This window comes from Miniopterus natalensis, chromosome 13 (assembly GCF_054644295.1).
Source record: "Miniopterus natalensis isolate mMinNat1 chromosome 13, mMinNat1.hap1, whole genome shotgun sequence".
Classification (NCBI taxonomy): domain Eukaryota; kingdom Metazoa; phylum Chordata; class Mammalia; order Chiroptera; family Miniopteridae; genus Miniopterus; species Miniopterus natalensis.
The window spans coordinates 54,711,777-54,739,742 of NC_142093.1; the positions used below are offsets into that span (position 1 = coordinate 54,711,777).

The following is a 27,966-nucleotide window of genomic DNA, read 5'->3' on the forward strand; positions in this document are numbered from 1 at the left end:
GATAACAAGGCACCACTAAGTATGCTCTTAATATCTGTGAGAATGAGTACTTTCTCCATAGTACTTCGGAAATTAAAAGATAGGGAAAAAAAGACAAAAGTTTTTAAAATTGGAGGATGGACAAGCTGGCGCCATAGGTAGTTGCGGTACCCACCGCCTCCCACAACCACATCAAAATTACAACTAAAATACAGAACCACCATCGCTCAGAGCTTCCTGAAATCTAGCTGAACAGAAGTCCTACAACCAGGGAAGTGAAAAAGCATCAAGACTGGTAGGAGGGACAGAGCCGAGAATCGGGGCTGAATCTGCAGGACCACACCCAGGCGCTGAGGTTTAAAACTGGGAGGGATATCTCAGTGGTGGTGGTTTCCCAGAGGAGTGAGGGGTCCCAGCCCCACACCAGGCTCCCAGCCCAGGGTTCCAGGGCCAAGAAGAGAAGCCCCACAACTTTGAGCTGTGAAAACTAGCAGGGATTGTGGCTGAGGGACTCGGAGGCTGCAGGAGTCTCTGGCAGCTCTTCTTAAAGGGCCCATGGACTCACTCAGACGTGCTCCCTCTGAGCTCCAGTGCTGGATAGTAGCTTGAAGGGAACCTGGGACATTCAAGGAGGAACTAACTTGCCTGAAATCAGGGTGAGAGCTGGAGGGGCAGCTTTCTGCCAGACAGAGGAGCATGCAGAGGCCATTGCTCCTTTGGTGAGCTTTCCCTGCACAGAGCCAACAGGCAGGTGCTTCTCTGAAATTCCATCAACCTGACTCACACTTTTGGCCCCACCCTGGTGATTCCCAGAGACCCCACCGCTCCCTACTTGCAAGCTCGTCCAAGCCATTTCTAGTGGTTTTTCTATGCAAGTGACCTCTCTAGCCTTATGCTTAGGACTTTCCTAAAATCTCTCAAACAAGCAGCAGCAGGCCTCGGTGAGCCCCATACATCTGGATAAGTGGCCCCAGGCCTGGAACTAGTGGCAGCTTGCACTGGTTCATAGCTTGGCCTCTCCTGTCCAGCCAAGACAGGCCCAAGTAGCAGCCATCTAAGTTTGCTGTGTAGCTCATGCTGGGTGGCCCTGGGCAAGGCACAGGAAGAGGCTGACTTTGCACCTCTTGGGAGGCCCCAGAGACAGTGCACCTGGTGGTCAGACTCAACCACGCTAAATTACAACCCTACCACATCCATGAGTGACACACTCAAGGGGTGGACTCAGTGAACACCAAACCACCACTGAAGTAAATCCTGCTCCATAAGGGTGTCTCCAGCATAGCAGCTCTTTGGCTGTAGTTACAGCTGGTCCTCACAGCCGACTGGCATGGGGGTCAATTCCTCCCATACACAAACAGCAACCAAGGCTCAACTACAACAGGACAATGCACACAGCCCACACAGGGGAGCATCTAGAAGGTCCAGATTAGGTGACTGGGGAGGCTGAACCAATGGACCCTACAGGACACCTACTACACAAAGCCACTCTACAAATTCCAGGAGACAAAGCAGATCTTCCTAATACATGGAAACAAACACCAGGAAGTAGCCAAAATGTGGAGGCAAAGAAACATGTCACAAAGGAAAGAACCCAAGAAATCTCCAGAAAAGGATCTAAATGAAATAAAACCAAGCAAGCTACTAGATTCAGAGTCAGAATAATGGTTATAGCACGGCGGGGAGGGGCTCAGTGGTTGAGCATTGACCTAGGATCCAGAGATCGTGGTTTGATTCCTAGTCAGGGCACATACCCAGGTTGTGGGCTGGATCCCCAGTCAGGGGAGTGCAGGAGGCAGCCGATCAACAATGACTACTCTCTCATCATTGATGTTTCTTTCTCTCTCTCTCCCTCTCCCTTCCTCTCTCTGAAATCAACAAAGATATATTAAAAAGAAAAAAGAATAATGGTTATAAGGATGCTCAAAGATCTTAGTAAGACTACTAAGGAAACTAGTGAGGTCATCAATGACATAATAAAGTACCAATCAGAAATGAAGGCTACATGATCTGAAATGAAGAATAATTTACATGGAATCAACAGTAGAGTAGAGGATGCCGGGAATCAAATCAGCAATTTCTTATATGAGGAAGCAAAAAACACCCAACCAGAAGAGCAAAAAGAAAAAATAATCCGGAAATATAAAGATAGTTTAAAGAGTCTCTGGGACAACTTCAAGTAACCCAACATTCGCATTATGGGGATGCCAGGAGAAGAAAGAGCAAGAAATTGATAACCTATTTGGAAAAAAAATAACAGAAAACTTCCCCTACCTGGTGAAAGAAATAGACTTACAAGTCCAGGAAGCACAGAGAGTCCCAAACGAGAGGAACCCAAAGAGTCCCACAGTAAGACACATCATAATTAAAATGCCAAAGGTTAAAGACAAAGAGAGAATCTTAAAAGCAGCAAGACAAAAGCAATTAGTTACCTACAAGGGAGCTCCCATAAGACTGTCACCGGATTTCTCAACAGAAACTTTGCGGGCCAAAGGGAGTGGCAAGAAATACTCAAAGTGATGAAAAGCAAGAACCTACGGCTAAGATTACTCTACCCAGCAAAGCCATCATTTAGAACTGAAGGTCAGGTAAAGAGCTTCTCAGATAAGAAAAAGCTAAAGGAGTTCATCACCACCAAACCAGTACTACAAATGTTGAAGGGTCTTCTTTAAGAAGAAACTAATGAACATAGGAATCTCACAAGCTAAATAGAACCAGAGACACTGAAGCATGCAAGAGACTGTCATATCTCAGAGGGAAGGGGGAAGGGGGAAGGGGGAGGGGGATGGAGGGTGGGAAGAGACTAACCAAAGAAGTTATATGCATATATGCATAACCCATGGACATAGACAATAATGGGGTGGAGACCTGGGGAGAGGGTGGTACTGAGGTGGAGGGGGTCAATGGGGGGGAAAAATGGGATACCTGTAATAGTTTCAACAATAAAGATAAATTTTAAAAAGAATGTTTTTAAAATTAACACTTTAAGAATAATACATTTCTCAAAGATGCATAAAGAAAAAAGAGATATGAGGCACTGACATTGATAATATATCTAATAACATAATGAATATAACCTCTTTTATAGCATAATTATTCATTTCCATGGGATAAATGTTTCCTCTGTACTTCCTATTCTGCAAAGATTTCCATAGGCCAGACTTCGAATTCTTGATCCCTAAAAATTTAATCAGGTAAAGGTAAGATGGCCCTATTTAAAAGCCATTCATTTTAAATTGAGAGAATCACAGGTCAGGAAAACCAGGTCTGGGAAATACATGTAGATTTTTATGGGGATAAACATAGGAACTGAAACAACAGTTGGAGACAGCTCAAAGACAAAGTGCACAGTAAGAAGATGTCCAAGGACAGAATCAGACACCAAAATCTAAACGATGCTAGAAGAAAAAACATTCCTTTATCTTGATCACCAGTGCTGAAAGGTGGTTGAGGCTATGGCAGTGGTATCAGCAATTTTCACAACCTCATTAAACTAAGAGAAACGGGAACAATGATTTTCAACTTCTGTATCAAGCTAGATAATTCAAGGCTACTATTTTGACACCTAAATTAAACATGCCTTAGAAAGACATTTCTAAAAATTTAATTATAATCTCTACTTTATTCTATCATAGACTCAATAAGAAACAAACTTATGAAAAATGAATCTGCATATTTCATAAAGCTAGTCTTAAAAAGAGTCAAGTATACTGTTCTTGTTCGTCACATAAAGGCCCACACAGTAAATATTTCTTCAGAATTCTGTGGCAGGAAAATAAAGACTTTCCTGCTTAACTGTCATGCTTCCCTACACTGAATAATGAAAGTCATGTAAGCAGCTGTATTCCCCTTAATTTGCTGGCTTTAGGAGTGAAGGAAGGAGAAGGGGGGTTGTGATTAGGCAAGGGCCAACAGGGAGTTTCAGGGTACCAGAAAAGTTCTATTAATTGAGCTGGGTAGTGGTTAAATAAAATTCAGTAGTATATATTCATGGTTTAGGCACTTTTCCATATGTGTAAATTCATCATAAAAGAATCATTAAAAGATACTATTTACAAACACAAAACTATAAGCAATTAGTGATTACTTTGAACACAATCAGGGTTAGGGGTGCTGACCCCACACAGAGTGGAAACTCCATGTATACCTTTTGACTCCCCAAAACCTTAACTACAGTTGGCCCTTTGTATCCATGGGTTTTGCACCTGCAGATACAACCAACTGCAGATTGAAAACAGTATTTTTGATCCACAGTTGGGAATCCACAGATATAGAGGGCTGACTACACTAATAGCTTACTGTTGGACCAGAAGCCTTACATAAACAGTCAATTAGCACATATTTTGTACACTATGTATTATATACTGTATTCTTACAATAAAGTAAGCTGGAGAAAAGAAAATGTTATTTAAAAATCAAAAGGAAGAGAAAATATATTACTGTATTTATTGAAAAAATCTGCATGTAAGTGGACCTGGGCTGTTCAAACCCATGTTGTTCAAGGATCAACTGTATAACAAAACTGTAACAATTATAACAAGAGACATATGAGATTTATGTGATGAAAACTACAAGCCCTTTACTGAAGCCTGTAACAGAAAAAAGATAAATTCTACCCTAAGCTAAACAATAAATTTAATTCAATACCTTTAAAAATAACAAAATTTTTTTTCAAACTTGACTTTTAACATGTTATTTTAAAATCAATCTAGAAGAATGTTTTTAAAGGGCCAAAAAATAAATAAATCTAGAAATAAGTAAAACTTGCTCTAAGATCAGAACATACCAAAAGGCTATAGAAATTAAAACAGTATTGACTGCCATATCCAGATAGTATGGACAAAGGCCAATTCCGCCAAGCAGACTGTGTCAAAATTAGCATGAGTGTACTGTGAGCTCTTACCTCTTTACATGAGCAAGATAAAATTGTCTCCTTAACACTTACAACAGTGCTGACAGAGTAGTTTCTAAACATCATCCGCCCTAAAAAAAATTGGAACTCTTTGGAAAAGAAACTTTAAGATGAACCTGAAGCGTTCTGTGTTAAGAAAATGTTATTTTATAAAAAGACAGGACTTATCAAAAGGGCACAGGAAGGTACCTGAGGCGTTCCGAATGACCAAATTTGGGATAATTTAAGTAGCAAAACAAATATTGATGACAATAAATTATAACCTATTGAATAAAATAAGAATCCATGAGTCCACATCAATAATAAATAAAAAATTTCAGATGAGGGAAATATGTTTCTTACAGTAGTATGCCAACTAATAAACACAGGAATGATGAATGTCAGAAAATAACCATTTTGCAACTATCGTAGCAATAACTGACTCAGGCAAGAACCAAAAATGGATGCTAAAACAAGCAGGTAAAAGTTTGATGAGGAACAAAATATATATATAATCTCAAAGTATCCTCCTACAAAGTACTTATTAATTTACCAAGGAGAAATCTGGCAGATAATCATCTTAATCAAGTGATCAAAGTTCATCTCAGCAACAATGGAACAGACATCAGGTGCCTCCTGAAGTAATTGAGAGCCAATGTACAAAACAAAAACCTTGTACTTAAATGTCAAGGTCATCAAAGTCAAATATTTAGGAATTGCCTGAAATTAAGAGACTGAAGGAAACATGACAACTAAATACAAAGCACAATTCTGGGTTGGATCCTAGACCAGAAAAACTTAAATGCTATAAAGAACATTACTGGAAATAATAATAGAATATAGATTATAGAGTAGCTAACATTGCCCCAATGTTAAAATTCCAAAATTTGACACTTGTACAGTAAGTCCTCTCTTAATGTCATCAATAGGTTCTTGGAAACTGCAACTTTAAGCAAAATGACATATATAAGGAAAGCAATTTTACCACAGGCTAACTGATATACAGACATATGCTGTAGGACCTTAACTCTTGTTTACATCAATAAGCCTATAGTAAAACTGTTTAAAGTCAACAACATTAAGGTGAGGACTTACTGTACTATAATAATGTAAGAAAATTCCTTGTTCTCAGGAAATAAACATTAAATTATTTGGGGGTAAAAAGGCATGATTTCTGTAATTTACTTTCAAATAGTCCAGAAAAGAAAAATCTATAGGTAGATAGAAAGACAGATGCAAAATGTTCAAAAGAGGAGAAATGTATAGAAAAGTTATTTGTACAATCCTTGTTAATAACTCTTCATTTCTTCATTTGACACTTTTAAAATAGATTCCAAGACGGCTGCAAAGTAGCTAGAAGCTGTGCCCACTTGCTCTCAGCCCCAAACTGGATTTACAGTTAAATTACAGAGCAATCAACCTGAAAAACCAACTGAAGGCTGGCAGATCTGAAATATTATAACCAAGGAGTACAAAAGAAGCCACATAGAGACTGGTAAGAAGGGTAGAGATGCAGAAAGGGATAGCTCCCTCATGCAGGTGCAGAGGCTGAGAAACTAGAGAGATACTGCAGCTGCAGTACCCCTTCCACACATAGTGTAGGGTCTCAACCCCACGTAGGGATCCCCAACCCAGAGTAACAAGAAGAGGAGACCAGGGAGCATCTGGTGATGGCAATAAGTGGGGATTCAGTCAGCCTGGGAGACTCGGACCACACCCTCTTAGGGAAAGAGCACTCTTCAAGTTAAATAAGCACTCTTAAAATGCTTTAAGCACTTTTATAATATCAGCCTGGGGAGTTCACTCCAGACACCAAATGCTGGAGAGGCCACAGGGCCATACTCATGTCCTGTGGAGGGGTCTGCTGGTTAAACACAGCAGTGACGTTAAGGGGCCTTCTACTGGGGAGGTTTTTGGTAGAGACCTAGGCAGTGACTAAACTGTGTGGCCTGGAGAAAGAGCTGGTCTCCCCAACATTGAGCACACAAGCTGGCACCCCAGGCTCGCCTGCACCACAGGCTGTGTTCCAGGGGCACATGTGCAGGACTGTCCTTCAGCCCATCCTGCTGAGTTTGATGGTGTGGGGGGAGCTGGTCTTTTGGTCCCAACCTGCTGGGTTTGGAGCCCGAGTGGAGCTGAGGCTTTCAGACCTGCCCTGCTGAGACCAGCTGTGCGGAGAAATCACAGTGTCACACAGGGATGCCCTTCGGCCCCATCCTGCTTGGTTCCATGGTGTGGGAGACCAGGTAGCCATATAGAGCTGAAATTTTTAGACTGTGTCTCCTGGGGAGGCTTCTGTCTGAGAGCCAGATGGGACAGTGCTGGGCTGTGTGGCTATACTGCGGAGAAGGCAAATCCAAGCCCCCCTGTGAGTTCAGCCTGCACTACCCAGGAAGGGGAAGAAGTGCCTGCCCCTCTTCTACAGGTTGTGGGCACTCCTCCCTAAGGGAGATTGTTTAGATCAGCCCTGCCAAGTCCCAGATACTCCTGCTGGGTGAAGTGCTATGGGGGGAAGAAAGAGCACTCAAAGCAGGGACATTAAAACTATAAGACCCTCAGAGGCTATTGTCTGGGACCAGGATGAAGTGCTTAGCCCCATCCTGAGGGCTAGGCTGGCATCATCCTCAATGGGAAACTCTTTTGATCTATTCCCCTAAGCCCAGTGCAGCTGAGCTTGGTCCTGCAGAGGGGAAGGCTGGCAGAGACTGAGGGGTTTGGCTTTCAAGCAAGGGCTACTTTGCACTCACTGAATGTCTGACTGCATGATCTCCAAGTACAGAGGTCCTACTAGCCCTATCTCAGCTAGTTGGGCTCTCTTCAGAAGGCTCTGGAGGGAGACCAGGCAGTCTCAAGGGGAGGTGGAGTAGCTGACCAGTGAAGGCCAACCTCAGGGAGCCTTGGTCCTTTTATAGATCTGCCCCCAGCTCTAAGCTGGAAGAAGCCAACCCTTTTACACAGATTGCCCCCTACGACTCACACTCAGGTCCAGTAGGTATAGACACAAATAGTGAAGAGCATGGTTACTACATACAGGTAGTCCAAGGTTGGTTACACTCAAAATGTTGACAGCAACCTGTACCTGAACTCCACAAAAAGTGGACCCAGAACTAACACAACCAGTGGTGAGCTTCAGACTACACCAGACCTCAACCCAACTGGCTACACAGCAACACACCCAAAAAGGGGTTCCCGCAGGTATCAGTTACTGCTGGGAATAAACCCACCTTAGAGGGCATCCCTGGCATCCATGAAAGGGCCAAGAGCACTGAAGCCTCAACTACAAGAGGGGATGCACATAACCCACAAGAAACACCCTGGGAGCACGGAGCTCAGGTGATCTGGAAGATTGTGCCACTGAGCCCAGCGAGACACCTCAAAACTGAACCTGCACAGCAGCTTGCATGCCGTGGTCGTGGTTGAGCCTCACAGTCGGCCAGCCTGAGGGTTGATCCCACCCACAAACAAGCCAACAGCAATCTAGACCCAATTACAACAGGAGGGCACACATAACCCACACAACAGACCTTCCTAGCTCAGGAGGCCAAGGAGACTACACCACTTGGTCCCACAGAACACCTTCTACATAAGGCTACGCTACTAAAACTGGGAGTTACAACAGTTTTATCTAATACATAGAAACAAACACAAAGAGACAGCCAAAACTGTGAGACAAAAATAACAGGCCCCAAATGAAAGAACAGGAGGAGTCTCCAGAAAAAGAGCTAAGTGAAATGGAGGCAAGCAATTTATCAGATATAGAGATCAAAGAAAATAAGGATGCTCAAGAAACTTACTGAGAACTATAACAACATGAAAAAAGACATAGAAACCATGAAAAAGAACCAGTCAGAAATGAAGAATACCATATCTGACATTAAGAATACACTGGAAGGAATGAAAAATAGGTTGGATGACATTCTTCACAGAGAGTAGCCGTGGCTTCCAGCTTCAACATGCTTAGATGGAACCTGGCGCTTGTCCCATCCCAGCCAGCCACCGAGACCCAGCCTTCTGCCACCTCCCCACAATGCCCTTGGACAGCTGCAAGGCCCCCACCACTGCTACAGCACCATACAGCTGCCTCCCTTTAACTGCCCACCGTGACAGTGACAACTGTGTCCACCTTATAGGTGTGCCAAAACTACCATCAGGATTCAGAGGCCACCATCAACCACCAGATCAACCTGGAGCTCTACACTTTCTACGTTTACCTGTCCATGTCTTACTACTACTTTGACTGCATTTTCATCACCGATCTCATGAAGACAGAGAACATGCCGAGAAACTGATTGAAGCTGCAGAACCAATGAGGTGGACAAATCTTCCCTCAGAATATCAAGAAACCAGATCATGACAACTGGGAGAATAGGCTGAATGCAATGGAGTGTACATTACACTTAGAAAAAAGTGTGAATCAGACACTACTAGACTTGCACAAACTGGCCACTGACAAAAATGACCCTCATTTGTGAGGCTTCATTGTGACTCACTACCTAAATGAGCAGGCAAATCCATCAAAGAATTGGGTTACCACATAATCAACTTGTGCAGGGTAGAGGCTGCTGAAACTGCCATGGCACATCTCTTTGACAGGCACAACCAGGGAGAGACTGATGACAGTTAAGCCTTAGACTGGCTTCCCAAAGCCACGGGGTGACTTCCTTGGTCACCAAAGCAGTACATGCATGTTGGAGTTACCTTTACCTTTTCTATAACTTGTACCAAATCATCCATTTATTTATTTCATTTGTACCACTCCTTCAAAAAAAGTACTTTTATACCCCCCAAAAAATAGGTTGGATGAAGCAGAGGATTGAATCAGCAACTTGGAAGACCAGGCAGAGATAACACCCAATCAGAGACGCAAAAAGAAAAATGAATGAAAAAGAATGAGGATAGTTTACGGGCACTTAGGTACAACTAAAACATAACAACATTCACATCATATGGGTTGAAGTAGAAGAAGAAAGGGATAGAGAACCCATTTGAAGAAATAGTGAGAGAATAATTCCCTAACCTGGTGAAGGAAAAAGTCATATAAGTTTAGGAAGCACAATCAAGATGAACACAAAGAAACGCAAACCAAGACACGGCATAATTAAAATGGCCATGGTTAAAGACAAAGAGAGAATCTTAAAGACAGTAAGATACAGTTAGTTACATACAAGGGAGGACCAAAAATCTGTCAGCTGATTCTCAACATGAACAGAACACCTCAGGCAGAAGGGATTGAGATGAAGTATTCAAAGTAATGAAAAGCAAGGATCTGAAACCAAGACTATGCTATCCAGCAAAGCTATCATTTAAAATCAAAAGCAAAATAAAGAGCTTCCCAGACAAATAAAGGCTACAGGAGTTCATTACCACCAAACCAGCATTGCAAGAAATGTTAAAGGGACTGCTTTAAGAAGAAGAAACAGAGAGAGAGAGGAACATAGGTACAAAGAAAAAAAAGGCAATAAACAGTACCTATCAATAATAACCTCAAATGTAAATGGATTAAATGCTCCAATCAAGAGACACAGGGTAGCTGAATGAATAAGAAAACATGACCCATATATATGCTGTCAACAAGAGTCCATCTCAGAACAAAAGACTTACACAGGCTGAAAGAGAGGTGATAGAAAAAAATATTCCATGCAAATGGAAATGAAAAAAAAACCTGGGGTAGCAATACTTATATCAGACAAAAAAGACTTCAAAACAAAAGCCGTAACAAGAGACAAATATCATTACATAATACTAAAGGGATCAATACAACAAGAGGATATAACCCTGTAAACATGTATGTGCCCAATACAGGAGAACCTAAACATATAAAGAAAATCTTGGTGAACTTTAAGGGAGCAACTGACAGCAATACAGTCATAGTAGGGGATTTTAACACTCCACTGTTATCACTGGATAGATTTTCCCAATAAAAAATATCAACAAAAAAAGAGAGGCCTTAAATGACACACTAGATCAGACGGATTTAATTGATATTTACAGAACATTTCATCCCATAGTGCCAGAATATATATTCTTCTCAAGTGCACGTGGAATATTCTCAAATATGGACCACATGTTAGAACACAAAATAAGTCTTGTCAAATTCAAGAAGACTGAAATCATACCAATCATCTTCTCGGATCACAATGACATGAAACTAGAAAGCAACTAAAATTTAAAAAACCCTCAAAAACATTGAAACACATGGAGGCTAAACAGCATGTTATTAAATAAATGAGTGACAAATGAGATCAAGGAAGAAATAAAAAAAATACCTGGAAACAAATGAAAATGAACATACAACAACCCAGACTCTATGGAACACAGAGAAAGCGGTCCTGCGAGGGAAGTTCATAGCACTACTGGCCTACTTCAGGAAAAATCTCAAACAATCTAACCCTACAATTGAAAGAACTAGAAACAGAACAACAAACAAAGCCCAGAGTAAGTAAAACGAAGGAAATACAGATCAGAGTATAAATAAGTAACATAGAAACTAAAAAAAACAAAACAAACAAACAATACAAAAGGTCAATGAAACCAAGAGCTGTATATTTGAAAAGATAAAACAAGACTGATAAACCTTTAACCAGACTCAAGAAGAAAAAAAGGGGCAGGACCAAAATAAATAAAATCAGAAATAAAAGAGAAGCAACAACTGACATCACAGAAATATAAAGAATTATAAGAAAATACTATGAACAACTATATGCAAAAAAATTGGACAACCTAGGTGAAATGGAAAAATACTTAGAAACGTACAACCTTCCAAAACTCAATCAGGAAGAATCAGAAAACCTGAACAAATTGATTACAGCTAATGAAATTGAAGCAGTAATAAAAAACACACAAAAACTTCCAGCTAACGAAAAGTCGTAGACAGAACTGCTTCAAAGCAGATTATACCAAACATTCAAAGAAGAACTAACACCTATCCTCCTCAAACTATTCAAAAAAATTCAAAAGGACTTTCTTTTTACACAGCCAGCATTATCCTAATTCCAAAATGAGATACACTACCAAAGAAAGAAAATTATAGGCCAATATTCTGATGACCATAGATGCTAAAATCCTCAACAAAATATTAGCAAATTGGATCCAGCAATACATTAAAAAGATCATACACCATGATCAAGTGGGATTTACTCCTGGGATGCAAGGTTAGTACAATATTCACAAGTCAATAAATGTGATACATCACATAAAATGAAATTTTAAAATCACATGATCGTATCAATAGATGCAGAAAAAGCAATGGATAAAATCCAGCACCCATTTATGATAAAAACTCTCAGCAAAGTGGGAATAGAGGGATCATACCTCAACATAATAAAGGCCATACATGAAAAACCTACAGCCAACATCATACTCAATGGGGGGAAAAACAAAAAGTGTTTCCCTTAAGATAAGGAATAAGACAGGGATGTTCACTTTCACCACTCTTACTCAACATAGTACTGGAAATCTTAGCCATAGCGATCAGACAAGAATAAGAAATAAAAGGCATCCAAATTGGAAAGGAGGAAGTAGAACTGTCATTATTCGTAGATGACACAATAATGTACACAGAAAACCTTAAAAACTCCACCAAAAAACTACTAGATCTAAAAATGAATTTGGCAAAGAAGCAGGATACAAAATCAACATTCAGAAATCAGTGGCATTTTTATACACCAATAATGAACTATCAGAAAGAGAAACTAAGGAAACAAGACCATTTTTCTACTGCAACGAAAAAAATAAGGTACCTAGGAATAAATTTAACCAAGGAAGTAAAAGACCTATACCTGGAAAACTATAAAACATTAAAGAAAGAACTTGAGGAAGATACAAATAAGTAAAAGTATATACCATGTTCATGGATTGAAAGAATTAACATCATTAAAATGTCCATACTACCCAAAGCAATCTACAGATTCAACACAATTCCTATTAAAATAACAATAGCATAGTTCACAGATCCAGAATAAATATTCCAAAAATTTACATGGAACCAAAAGACCCCAAAGAGCCTCAACAATCTTGAGAAAGAAGAACAAAGTTGGAGGTATCACAACACCAGATATCAAACTATGCTACCAGGTCACTGCAATCAAAACAGCATGGTACTGGCATTAGAATGGGCACATAGATCAATGGAACAGAACACACAGTCCAGAAATCAACCCACATCTTTGTGTCCAATTAATATTTGACAAAGGAGGCAAGAGCACATAATGGAGTAAAGACAGTCTCTTCAATAAATGGTGTTGGGGAAAATGGACAGGTACACGCTAAAAATGAAACTAGACCACCAACTTACACAATACACAAGAATAAACTCAAAATGGATAAAAGACTTAAATGTAAGACATGAAACCATAAAAATCCTAGAAGAAAGTATAGCCAGTAAAATCTCAGACATCTCTCGGAGTACTATTTTTGTCGATATACCTCCTAGGACAAGGGAAACAAATGGGACTACATCAAATTAAAAAGCTTCTGCACAGTAAAAGAAACCAACGACAAAGTGAAAAAGGAACCCACTTTATGGGAGAACATATTTGCCAGTGATATATTGGATAAGGAGTTAATTTCCAAAATATATAAAGAACTTACACAACTCAACACCAGGAAGACAAACAATCCAATTAAAAAATGGGCAAAGGACCTGAATAGACACTTCTCCAAAAAGGACATACAGATAGCCAATAGACATATGAAAAAATGCTCAACATCACTAGTCATCAGAGAGATGCAACTTAAAACCACAATGAGATATCACTTCACACCTGTCAGAATGGCTACCAACAATAAATCAACAAACAACAAGTGCTGGTGAGGATGTGGCAAAAAGAAAACCCTAGTGCACTGTTGGTAGGAATGCACACTGGAGCAGTCACTGTGGAAAAAATTACGGAGTTTCCTCAAAAAATTAAAAATGTAACTGTCTTTTGACTCAGTAATCCCACTTCTGGAAATATATCCTACGAATCCCAAGACACCAATCAGAAAGAATATATGCACCCCTATGTTCATAGCAGCATCATTTACACAATGAATGCTATGCGGCCATAAAAAAGAATGAACTCTTACCACTTGCAACAGCATGTGTGGACTTGGAGATTATTATGCTAAGTGAAATAAGCCAGTCAGAGAGAGACAAATACCATACGATCTCACTTATATGTGGAATGTAATGAAAAAAATAAACTGAGGAACAAAACAGAACCAGAGGCATGGATAATGGAACAGATTAATAGCTGTCAGAGGAGAGGGGGGTGTGGGAACTGGATCAAAGAAGGTGAAGAGATTAGTCAAAGAACATAACCCACAGACAAAGACAACAGTGTGGTGACGGCCAGAGAGAAGGTGGGGCTGGGGCTTGGTGGAAATGGGAAAAGGGGTGAGGGTAATGGGGACGTCTATTTTTAATAGTATCAACAATAAAGTTAAAACAATTTTTAAAAAGTAGCAAGACTGATGGCATAGAGGTTCAGTCTTTTATAGGGAAGAAATGGATCTGAAGGCAGTCTCTATCCCTACATTTTTTTCTTGGTACTTTTTGAAACCACCTTCTCAGAGGCCAGCTTCACTATGCAGAGAGTAACCAGCACCAATAGAGAAATACTCCCACCCCTAATTCCAAAATGCTCCCACTTTGAGATGAACTAGCTATGCTTTTGAAAAGATTCCCGGCACATGGATTGCTGGATAAAGTCACAAGTATTTTCTTTCAGGCCCACATGTTATTTGCTGCTCTTCATCCAAAGCCCACAGCTATGAAAGGGCTCCCAATGGGTCATTTCCCATCTCTCTTACATCTGTCCTTTGCTTCTAACCCACCCTCCTTTATTAAAAGGATATCAGAGCAAGTCCCTACTCCATCTAGGCAGCCAAGTCAGTGAAAAAGAGTATGTGTGGTAAAGCCTTCAGTTAGTCCTGCTAGGATAGAAGACCACAGAATGCTGTTTGCTCTTCTAAGCAGAAAGAAATTATATATGATCTTCCATAGCCCTCCCTTGCAGTCTATCCTCCGTCATCCACTCCAAACACAGGGTTATTAGTGACTTTTCCTAGAATTTTCTCCAGCTATATTTCCCATAGTACTACAAGGTTCTCTTGAGAAGAGTGGTGTTATCAGCTCCCAGAGTTTAGTTCAACCTTTAACATAATAGGCCACAAACTCCTTCAAATTAGTGGTATGTGACTGACGGTTTCCTATTTTCAACATTAGTAGCAAATTCTTGTTTTTGTTTTTCTTTGAATCACTTCAATCAGTTTCTATGTGGGGACACTGCAGGAAACTGTGAGGGAAATCTTACATGAATATCTAAGAAATGCTTAGTTTTCTTTGTTTCTATTGTAGACAGAATCTACCTTTTTTTAACTGTAATATATCCAGATTAAACAATGAAAGTACAAATCATGTTCTGTGAACCTAAGATTCTGAAACATACAAAATTTCCAAAGAAACCACTTTAATTCCTTCAAATCAAATAATCAAGTCCGTTTTTCAACGAAAACAGTACCTTCTGGCTTTCAAATATTTATTAGGCTGAACCATATGAAATTACTGATATTTGATCATTTTTTACAAAAATGGCAGTTTCATATGGTTCAAATATTTAAACAGTTTGGACTCAATTTAATTTTTAAAATGTATATAGTATAGATGAAAAATGAACACAAACACAAAAGCACTAATAACACCCAGTGTGTAATACATAAAAACAAAACAGAAAACTTCATTTTTTAAACAATACCTTATTAGCAAGATATGGAAGATACTATTGAATTCTCTGAGCTAATATTAAAACTGGCTTTTTATGTTGAAATTGAAATAACTGAAAATTAAACCTACTTTTAAACTTTTTAATTTTAATTTTACTGAACAATAAATTTCTGACTCTGGAAAGAATGCTGATTAGTCATCTGGTCCATCCCTCTGTCCTTTAGTGCTATATTGAACTATTTCACAAAAATAAATTTTTTTAAATATGAATGAGAAACTCCCTCAGTGATAGACTACAAAAGTTAACAAGCCTTACTTTTCAGGAAGTCACTGCCTTTGAAAAACACTTTATTTCACTCTCATCATTCTTAGAAAGAAAGCCTAAATGAAATGAAAAGCAATTTCCCACTTACAAATCTCTTAAATCAAAAATAAAAGACCTGGATTCAGAAGGTGGTTTAGGGTTATCAGATGAATCAGAAAATGAATACAGAGGTACAGGTACTATTACTCTCAATCTAATAATGTTGGTGAGATGGATCAGAAAAATGCAATATCAGACTACGAGTCTTCAGATGACAATATCCTAAATGAATTTTCTCAAGTGCAAGATAAGGACTTCAAGTTATAGGCTTAAGATGAAGTAGACACACTTCTCCCTATTCTTTCCACTACATACAACAAAAACTCTGGACATTACACATAAAACAAACTTACAGAAAGCTCTGAAAGGTGAAGGGAAGAAGGCAGATAGAAGTGACCTTAGGACTCAAGGAGCAACACAACAGTGAATTCCCTACATTTTCTTTTTGCATCATATAGCCCAGACTGAGTACTGGAGAGAAGCCAGCATCCTGGAAACATCAACAGGAGTACACAAAAATGGCCCAAGAAAAGTCTGCTCTCTATGGACAGAAGACTAGGGTGGGGCAACCTAGCAAGACAGAAAACTTTTGTACAATTAACTGCTCTATACCAACCAAACACCATGGGGAAAAACATAGCCCCATCCCCATCCCATTGGCAAAAGCCAAGTAGGGAGATTCCCACTGCCTCTCAACTATAACAAGGGCAGGCAGGCACACACACACAAACACATACACCACACACTGGGGTGGTATCAGAGGCAGAGAAGCATGAGTGAGGTGCCAGCATTTTCACTACAACACAACAGTAATGAGCTCCCCCGGTATGGTATCAGTGGAGGCCACATGGAAAGCAATAATGGAGTACCTACCTATTGCTAGCCAGAGAGGTGTCAGCAGAGGCCTAATGGAGAACTGCTCTCCCACCCCTGTGCAGAAGTAATGAGGAGCCCTTCCCAGCTGGGTATCAATGGAGGCCACATGAGGAGCCTAGACTTCTATCCTCACCTGGTAGTAAGGAGGTGGAACTCCCTCTTCCCATCCCAGAATGGTGTGATAAAAAGCCAGCTAAAGCAGACAACTTAAGTAAGACCCAGAGGCTCATAACATAATACCCAAAATGCCCTGGACACAACTGAAAATCATTCATCATACTAAGAACCAGGAAAATCTCCAACTTGAAAAAGACAATCAATATATACCAGCAGCAAAGTGATATAGATGGAATTATCTAATAAGGATTTTAAAGCAGCCATCATAAAAATACTCCGATGGGCAAATCAAACAAGTAAAATAATAGAAAACCTGAAAAATAGAAGATATAAATTATAGAAACAAACAAAAATTTTAGAACAGAAAATATAATTGAAACAAAAACCTTAATGAGAGGATGGAAGAAAATATCAGTAAATTTTGAGAAAACAACTGAAATTACCCAGTCTGAACCACAGAGAGAAAACAGAGTGGGAAAAAAATTAACAGAGCCTCAGAGACTTTTGGGACTTTAACAAAAGATATAAGATCTAACATTCCTATCATTAGAGTCCCAGAAAAAAATAAAAAGAGGCAGAGGTGGAAAAAGTATTAGGAGAAACAGTGACAAGATTTTCCTAAATTTGGCAAAATACATAAATCTTCAATAAAGATTCGAGAATCTAAGGAGACACCAAACAGGATAAAGCCAAAGAAATTCATCTCAAGAAACACTATAAATGAACTTAAAAAAAACTAGAGACAAAATATCTTGAAAGCAGCTAGAGAGAGATGATATTTTACATACTGGGGAAAAAAAACAATCTGAATGGCTGCAGTTTCTCATCAGAAACTGGCAGCTGCCCAGCCGGGCATGGCTCAGCGGTTGAGCGTCGACCTAGGATCCAGGCGATCAGGGTTCGATTCCTGGTCAGGGCACATGCCCAGTTGTGGGCTCGATCAATGATTCTCTCATCATTGATATTTCTCTCTCTCTCCCTCTCCTTCCCTCTCTCTGAAATCAATAAAGATATATTTAAAAAAAGAAAAGAAAGAAACTGGCAGCCAAAAGGAAGTGACACCACATTTTTCAACTCAATTAATGACAGAATTATGAAATACTTTCTGAGAAACGTGTCATTAGGCGATTTCATGGTTGTTTGAACATTACAGAGTACACTTACACAACCTAGATAGTACTTTTATATGACTGGCAGCACAGGATTGTTTACTCCAGCATCACCACAAACACAAGTAATATGTTGTGCTACGATGTCACAATGGCTACAACGTCAATGAGCAATAAGAATTTTTCAGCTCCACCATAATCCTATGGGACCACCATGGTATATGAGGTCTGTCATTGACTGCAATGTCATTCTGTGGTGCATGACTGTACTGAAAAAAAAAAAAGAACTATCAACTCTAATTTCCATACCTGGCAAAATTATCCTTAAGAAATGAAAGGGGAATCAGGATATTCTCAAAGGAAAAATACTGGACTTTATCATCAGCAAACACACCCTAAAAGAGTAGCTAAAGGAAGTTCTTGAAATAGAAAGGACATAATAAAAGGAGGAATCTTGGAACACCAGGAAGGAAAAATTGAAGGAGCAAAAGTATGAGTAAACACAACAGACGTTCCTTCTCTTTTTGAGTTTTACAAATTGTGCTTGATGACTGAAGCAAAAAGTGTAACATTGTCTGATGTGCTTTTCCATGTAGAGGAAGTATTTAAAACAATTATAAACTGGGGAGGGTAAAGGGACTTTAAAAGGGATAAAGTTTCTACATTTCACTCAAACCAATAAATGTCAAGAACAGCAGACTGTGACAAGTTATATATGCATATTACAATACCTAGAGCAATTAGTGAAATATCTATACAAAGGGATACAGTCAAAAAACTACAAGTAAGTAATAACAGAATTTTAAAAATGTTCAAGTAATCCACAAGAAGGCAGGAAAAAAACAAAAAGGAAGAGAGGAAATAAACAGTGAACAAAAATAAAATGACAGACTTTATTAAACCTATATCATTCCTAATCACATTAAATGTAAATAGTCTAAAAATACCAATTAAAAGAGAGATTGATAAATTAAAACACATTATTCCAATTCCAAGGCTGACATCCATGGAATCTTTCTCAGCAATAAAAAAGAACTGCTGAAACACCCAACATCTTGGATGGACCTCAATTACATTCAGTGAAAAATGTCCATTTCAACAAGTCATATATTATTCCATTTATATAATTCCAAAATAACAAACTTACAGTGATGGTAACAGATTACTGGTTGCCAGGGCCAGGGATAGTGGGAGATGAAGGAGCAGGTGTGATTGACTATAAAGAGGTAGCTCAAGGGAGATCTTTGTGGTGATTAAATTGTTCTCTATCTTGTTAGTGGTAGTGGTGGTCATAAGAGTCTGCACGTGTGGTAATGCAGTAACACCTTGATGTAACAGACTAATCAGGGCAAATTGTCCGCCAAAGCTGAAAGTCCCTTATATAATAAAGTAGATTTTCTGAATACATACTTTATCACCTGTTAAAACTGCTGCAGAAAGTCCTGCCAGGAGACAACAGAACCAATTATCGTGCGTGATGTGGTGTGATCATGTGCTAATCATTCGTCAAGAGGAGTGGCTCTTGGATTTAAATATGTAGACCATAGTTGTAGATATGTCACATTTATTTATGTTAGCAAAATCGCTACCATATTTTTCCACAACATATGGCCTATTTGCTAAAACTTGTTAAAAATAACAGTGAATTGCCCAACCAGGCATGGCTCAGCGGTTGAGCATCAACCTAGGATCCAGGAGATAGTGGTTCCATTCCCAGTCAGCGCACGTGCTCAGGTTGTGGGCGCAGTCCCGCAACATCAGCCGGGCTATAAGTATTTTAAATAAACAACTACTTAAAAAGCAAAGGAGAAAAACAAGGTGGCACGTAGGGAACAGCTGCACCCACCACCTCCCGCAACCACATCAAAATTACAGCTAAAATACGGAACCACCATCACTCAGAGCCTCCTGATATCTGGCTGAATAGAAGCCCCACAACCAGGGAACTGAAGAAGCACCGAGAACTGTAGGAGGGGCGGAGACCTGGGCAGACTGGGGCTGAATCCTGGAGACGCAACTGCGGGCCCACACCCGGTGCCGCGGTTTAAACCTGGGAGGGACATCTCCCTGGTGGAGGTTTCCCCGAGGAGTGAAGGGGCCCAGCCCCCCACCAGGCCCCCAGCCCAGGGCTCCAGAGGTGGAAGAGACGTCCCCACAACTCCAGCCTGTGAAACCAGCGGGGACTGTGGCTGAGGGACGAAAGGGTGAGGTAGCCCCAGGCTTTCCTCTCAAAGGGCCCGCGAATGGACTCAGACGCGCTCCCTCTGAACCCCAGCGCCAGGCAGCGGCTTGAAAGGACCTGGGACACTTGGGGAGGAACTAACCTGCCTGAAATTGGGGTGAGAGGTGGAGGGGCGGCTTCCTCCCAGGCAGAAGAGCTGGCAGAGGCCACTGCTCCTTTGGCAAGTCCTCCCCACACAGCCAGCAGGCAGGCAGGCAGGCAGGCACCATATTTGAATCCCCAGCACCTGACTCACACCTCTGGCCCCGCCCAGTGATTCCTGGAGGCCCCGCCCTTCCCCACCTGCAAGCTCATCCAAGCCATTTCCAGTGGCTTTTCTGTGCAAGTGGCCTCTCGAGCCTTATGCTTAGGACTTTCCTAAATCTCTCAAATGAGCAGCACCGGGCCCCATACAGCTTGATAAGCGGCCCAAGGCCTGGCACTAGTGGCAGCCTGCATTGGCTCATAGCTTGGCCTCTCCTGGACAACGCAAAGCCCAGCACAAGTAGCAGCCAACTACGGTTTGCTGTGTAGCTCATGCTGGGTGTCCCTGGGCAAGGCACTGGTAGAGGCTGACTTTGCACCTCCCAGGAGGCCCCAGGGACAGTGCACCTGGTGCTCAGACTCAACCACGCTGGATTACAACCCTACCACAGCCACGAGTGACACACTCAAGGGGCGCACTTGGTGAACACCAAAGCTCGACTGAAGTAAATCTTGATCCACAGCACAGCAGCTCTTTGGCTGTAGTTGCAGCTGGTCCTCACAGCTGATTGGCCTGCGGGTCAGTTCCTCCCAGTGATACCAACAGCAACCAAGGCTCAGCTACAACAGGACAGTGCACACAGCCCACACAGGGGAACATCTAGAAGGCCCAGCTCAGGTGACTGGGGATGCTGAGCCACTGGACCCTAAAGGACACCTACTACACAAAGCCACGCCACATATTCCAGGAGACATAGTAGCTCTACCTAATACATAGAAACAAACACCTGGAAGCAGCCAAAATGTGGAGGCAAAGAAACATGTCACAAAGGAAAGAACAGAAGAAATCTCTAGAAGAGGAACTAAATGAAACAGATCCAAGCAAGCTAATAGACAGAGAGTTCAGAATTTTGTTTATAAAGATGTTTAAGCAGACTATTAGGGAAATAACTGAGAAAATCGATAACATAATAAAGATTTAAGGGGAATGTTGCAGAGTTACAAAAGAGAGAGTTTGAGATAAATGCAAATTACGAGGGGCAACAAAAATAAGAAACTTTACATCATGCCTGGCCAGCGTGGCTCAGTGGTTGAGTGTCACCCCATGAACCAGGAGGTCAGGATTCAATTCCTGGTCAGGGCACATGCCCAGGTTTCGGGCTTGATCCCCAGGGTAGGAGGCAGCCGATCAATGACTCTGTCATCACTGATGTTTCTCTCTCTCCCTCCCTCTTCCTTCTTCTCTCTGAAATCAATAAAATCATATTTTTTAAGAAAAGAAACTTTACATCACAAGTCTTGAAGGTCAAGTTTCTGAGCTTAACCTCCACTGGCAAAGAACAATATGGTACCAGGCAAAAATCTATCATGGCAGCAAGCCACTATACATCCAGTTTAGGAATATATTTCTTAGAAATTTTACCTGCTTTGTCGATAACTCTTACATAGGATTTATGAAGAAATTTAAAAATAAATTTTTTGATACTTTGAAATAGCAATAAAGGTGCCAACAGAAAAGTTTCTCTACACAGAAGCTTGCCAGGACTAACAAAGAGGTAAATTCAAGTAACAACTGGCTGTTTGCTACAGTATGAAGAAAGAGATAAACTCTTTTTTCATATTCCTTTAAATAAAAAGTCTCAGGCTGCTCAGTTTCCCTAAAAAACTCGAATCCCATTAGAACTCTCTTTAGATAGCTGGAGTTCATCAACATAGAACAAAGTCTTAGTGATCAAAGACTCCTCATACAGAAAGGAAAGTAGGGAACAGTAGTATGATCAGTTAAATTGGAAATGACCATATCCTAAGAAAACAGCAGCACTTTTATCCATCACTACGTCTCATAGGCACCCCGAATTTTGGTCTCTAATATAGTTCCTACTGAAAGGAACTAGGACTGTTAAGGCATAGCTAGTTCCACATCTTCTGATAGGAGATAAAACTCAAGATGTGTCTGAAAGTATGGAAATAGGATAAGAAAGCAAGGATGCTTTCAAAGATGTCAGGGAGAGTTCTAAAGAGATAAAAAAAAGATCCTAAAAGGGCTTCCAGGAGACAAGCTGTGACAATGTAAACATTGGGAGAAAAAAAGACAATTATATTTATTGGATATAACTTTATTTTGTAAACAGTACTGAAAAGGAGAAAACTAAAATATTCAAAAAAGATTGAAATACAAAACAGAGGTAAAAACAGAATACGGCTAATTTTTTTGTTAATTTAAATAAATAGAAGACTGTCAATATACTTGAGTATTTGTTTCCTCTAATAAAAAGTATAGATAAAAATTTATACCTACCTGTGTACACCAAGAAATGGGGAGAGGGGAGCGATTCTGTGCAAGCCCAAGAGTTGTGAAACAAAGTAAAGAAGTGTAATAAGACCATTGGGAAAAAATGATCAGAACAATAGTCACACAAAAAAACTGGATAAAAACAAGAATATTTAATGATCTGTCCTAAAATGATCAAGTTCTTAGACTAAGTCTCTTATTTTAGAGGAAGAAAACACTAGGTGTCCACCTAATCAGAAGATTCTAATAAGGCATGCTTAAGTATGTATTATCTCCACCATGTGAGGGTAATGACAAGAGGACAATTAAGAATTCTATTCCAGCCTGACCAGGTGTGGCTCAGCAGTTGAGCTTCGACCTGGGATCCAGGCGATTGGGGTTCGATTCCCAGTCAGGGCACATGCCCAGGTTGCGGGCTAGGCAGCCGATCAATGACTCTCTCATCATTGATGTTTCTCTCTCTCTCCCTCTCCTTTCCTCTCTCTGAAATCAATAAAGATATATTTAAAAACAAAACAAAACAAAAACCTCAGAAGGGTATAAAAATAAGAATTATCATTATCTTAGGAAGGTTCAGAAAAAAAGAAATGAATGAAGCCTGTGGTATTGATCGTTTAGAAAATTTAAATATAAATATGGTGGTGAGTTTCACAATGTTTGTACTTGTTTGTCTACTGATTGAGGTGTTTGAAGTTAAAAATGATCAGTTGTACTTTGAAGCAAATTATGAGAAAAAAGATGTGTGCACGACATGCATAAGTACCATGATATAACTTACCCCAAAAATGTACCGGAGCCTAAAGAGATGGGCAGTAAAATTTAGGATGAAGTACTAAGACAATGATACTCTTCATCATAAACTCCTCCAGCCCTTCAGTCTCTCACCACCTTTGTTGCCATCATATTTGCTCTCACCATACCTGCTTCTGATCTAAGAGACCCTTCCAGTACCTAGACCTTTCTTTTTTTTATTTTTCAATTATAGTTTACATTCAATATTCTCTATTGGTTTCAGATGTACAGCATATTGGTTAGATAATCACGAACTTTACAGAGTGCTCTCCCCGATATTTCAAGTACCCACCTGGCCTAGACCCTTCTTATTCCACCAGTCTCTACCCATTTCCCTTCCATCCTTTATGCATCTGGACCTCTGGTCCATCAGGTCAAATGCTTCTGTCATTCAAGTCTGTCAACTGCATACACCTTGGTTCAACCCCACATCCACCTTCTGCACTGTTGCAGTGAATACCTTTCTCCTCCTCTCAAATTCCTATTTACCTTCAGGCCAACTCAAAAGTTACTCCTTGTGAGAAGCTTTTCCAAAACCTCTTAACAGAATGAATTGCTTTTACCTGGGTGCTACCATAGCACTTGGTCACACCTCCATGGAAGCAAGAATAACAATGCTTATTCTGAGTACTGGCCGTGTCCCCTAAAAGTAGCCTCCTTCGAAGGGCATATTTTGTCTTAATCATCTTGCCTTCCCATCACTTACTGCGAAACAGGTAAACATATCACATTCAGTAAAAGCTGGGAAAAGGCAGGTAGGAAGGACTGATGCAAACCGCAATATAGAAATGAATTCCAAGATCTGGTTCCTTCAGAGGAGCACCAGCAACAACTTCTAGGTAAGATGCCCAAAGAACTATGTACCAATGTACACCAAAGGACATACAAGGCTGAAATGTTCTATTTCCAGCATGTGTTACACAGGTATGCCCCTTTGGGACAATTTGCAGAGCTATTCACTTATGATTGTGCACTTTTTATATGTATATTATACTTCAATTAAAACATTAACTTGAAAAGAAATTGCTCTGAAGACAATAAATATCAAAAACTGCTGAAATGAAGACAGATACACATGCCAACTCCGTGTACCCTTGGGTAGAAAATCAGATCATAGCATCTCAACTGTGAAGAAAGTAAAAAGCCTAGTATATGAATATTTGCTACTTTTTAAATCAGAAAAATTAACTTTAAAAAATACACACTGATTAGAATTTCTTTAAGTTACTATCTAACTTCCTGTTGAAAAGGTATAAGAACTGAGCTTCTAAAAAATTGACCTAACTTTTATCTTTGGGTTCTGAAACCTAAATATTAAGTTTAATAGGCAAACAAAATATACTTTAGCAAAAAAGAGACAGAATCTACTTTTCCTGAATAAAGTATTTAAATCCAAATGTTAATCAAATCAATTCTATCCCCAGACTTTCATGTTTACAACTTAGGTGTTTTCTCCCAAAAAATTAAGTTCTTGATTTCCCATGAATCTAAATTTTTTAGATTTAAAAAATTAAAGCTAAAATTAAACTTAAAACTTAAAAAAAAAAAGAACTTTCTATAAACTAGATTTCCTTTACTCAAGGCCCAGCACAATGCCTGGCAGAAAACACACCTTAAAAAAATTTTGAATAAATAGGTATACGCATTAAAACCTAAATGCTTCTAGAGAAGACAGTGGTTTGGGTAAATTTTGGTACTTCCACACAATGAAGTATTATGCAACTGTAAAAACAATGGGGAAGATCTCTATGAACTGATATGGAGTGATTTCCAGGAGACATGTAAAAAAGAAGATACAGGAAACGTTCATGCAGCTGTGCAACATGAAACACAAGGACGAAGCAGAAAATAATGAGACTGAATGACTGAAGGGGTATGTGGGACCTGGGTAGGAAGAGGGGAGGAGTGGAAACGGGTAAAAGGAATGAGGAGAAACATTTCTCTCAGGATACCCTTTTTTTACGGTCTGATTCTCGGAACCAAGATAATGTTTCACAGATCCAAAATGTAAATGACTGCAATTAAACAGACATGGGTGAAACTCAAAATAGAATAAAAACAGTAATAAATGGACCCAAGTGCATTATAAATGAATATAGCATAACAACACTGATGGGGAACTAAGACCACAAATAAGCTAAACAACTTTGGAAAACAGCATTTGACTATACAATTATTATAAGACTAAATACAAAAGAACTGTGCACAAATACTGTACCTTAGTAAATTTATTTTTCACTTGGGTATGGGTTAGCAGTTCTGAAACTACTGCAAGTATATACTGAGACTGAGCAAATAAGTAATTATATTGAGATACTAACATACATGTTTTTTACTGTTGGAGATGGGTTACAAATAAGAAAATGAATACTAGAATGAATAATATATAGTACTGGATTAAAATCAGAGTAATCAGTATGAGCCCCTAGTGCATTTTAAAATATATATACACAGAAAAAAACAAGATGGCGGCGTATGTAACAGCTGCACCCGCTGCCTCCCGCAACCACATCAAAATTACAACTAAAATACAGAAGCACCATCACCCAGAACCTCCTGAAATCTGGCTGAACAGAAGCCCCACAACCAGGGATCTGAAGAAGCACCAAGACTGGTAGGAGGGGCGGAGACGCCGGCGGATAGGGGCTGAATCGCAGAGACGCGGCCGCGGGCCCACATCCAGTACCGTGCTTGAAACCCGGAAGGGAATCTCGGCGGCGGGGGTTTCCCGGAGGAGGGAGGGGTCCCAGCCCCACATCAGGCCCCCAACCCAGGGCTCCAGGCCAGGAAGAGATGCCCCACAACTCTGGGCTGTGAAACCAGAGGGAACTGTGGCTGAGGGTTGCGGAGGCTGCAGGAGCCCCAGCAGCTCCTCTTAAGGGCCTACGCACGGACGCACGGACTCACTCGGACGCTCCCTCTGAGCCCAGTGCCGGGCAGCAGCCTGAAAGGACCTGGGACACTCAGGGAGGAACTAACCTGCCTGAAATCCGGGCGAGAGGTGGAGGGGCGGCTTCCTCCCAGGCAGAAGGGCTGGCGGAGGCCATGGCTCCTTTGGTGAGTTCTCCCCACACACAGCCCACAGGCAGGTGCCATCTTTGAATCGCCAGCACCTGACTCACCCCTCTGGCCCCGCCCCGGGATTCCCGGATGCCCCGCCCCTCCCCACCTGCACCTCATCCAGGCCATTGCCAGTGGCTTTTCTGTGCAAGTGGCCTCTCAAGCCTTATGCTTAGGACTTTCCTAAAATCTCTCAAACAAGCAGCACCGGGCCCCATACAGCTTGATAAGCGGCCCCAGGCCTGACACTAGCGGCACCTGCAATGCCTCATAGCTTGGCCTCTCCTGGACAACGCAAAGCCCAGCACAAGTAGCAGCCAACTACGGTTTGCTGTGTAGTTCATGCTGGGTGTCCCTGGGCAAGGCACTGGTAGAGGCTGACTTTGCACCTCCCAGGAGGCCCCAGAGACAGTGCACCTGGTGCTCAGACTCAACCACGCTGGATTACAACCCTACCACAGCCACGAGTGACACACTCAAGGGGCGCACTTGGTGAACCAAAGCTCCACTGAAGTAAATCCTGCTCCACAGGGGTGTCTCCAGCACAGCAGCTCTTTGGCTGTAGTTGTAGCTGGTCCTCACAGCTGATTGGCCTGGGGGTCAGTTCCTCCTAGGGACGCCAACAGCAACCAAGGCTCAGCTACAACAGGACAGTGCACACAGCCCACACAGGGGAACACCTAGAAGGCCCAGCTCAGGTGACTGGGGATGCTGAGCCACTGGACCCTAAAGGACACCTACTACACAAAGCCAGGCCACATATTCCAGGAGATATAACAGCTCTACCTAATACATAGAAACAAACACCTGGAAGCAGCCAAAATGTGGAGGCAAAGAAACATGTCACAAAGGAAAGAACAGAAGAAATCTCTAGAAGAGGAACTAAATGAAACAGATCCAAGCAAGCTAATAGACAGAGAGTTCAGAATTTTGGTTATAAGGATGTTTAAGCAGATGGTTAGGGAAATAACTGAGAAAATCGATAACATAATAAAGTACCAATTTGAAATGAAGGCTACAGGAACTGAAGAATAATTTACAAGGAATCAACAGTAGAGTAGAGGACATTGAGAATCAAATCAGCAATTTGGAAAATGAGGAAACAAAAAACAGTCCACCAGAAGAGCAAAAAGAAAAAAGAATCCAGAAATATGAAAATAGTATAAGGAGCCCCTGGGACAACTTCAAGAGGCCCAACATTCGTATTATTGGGGTGCCAGAAGAAGCAGAAAGAGACCAAGGAATTGAAAACCTATTTGAAAAAATAATTACAGAAAACTTCCCCTAAATGGGGAAAGAAATTGACTTTCGAGTTCAGGAAGCACAGAGGATCCCAAAGAAGAGGAACCCAAAGAGGC

The 27,966-nt window shown here is 40.8% G+C and overlaps 1 protein-coding gene across 2 annotated transcripts in view; it reads right to left on the reverse strand.

Moving 5' to 3' along the window:
* Positions 1 to 27,966, reverse strand: part of MGAT4A (alpha-1,3-mannosyl-glycoprotein 4-beta-N-acetylglucosaminyltransferase A) — an 89,383-nt gene that overhangs the window by 45,843 nt on the left and 15,574 nt on the right. The gene's annotated exons all lie outside the window — the stretch shown is intronic.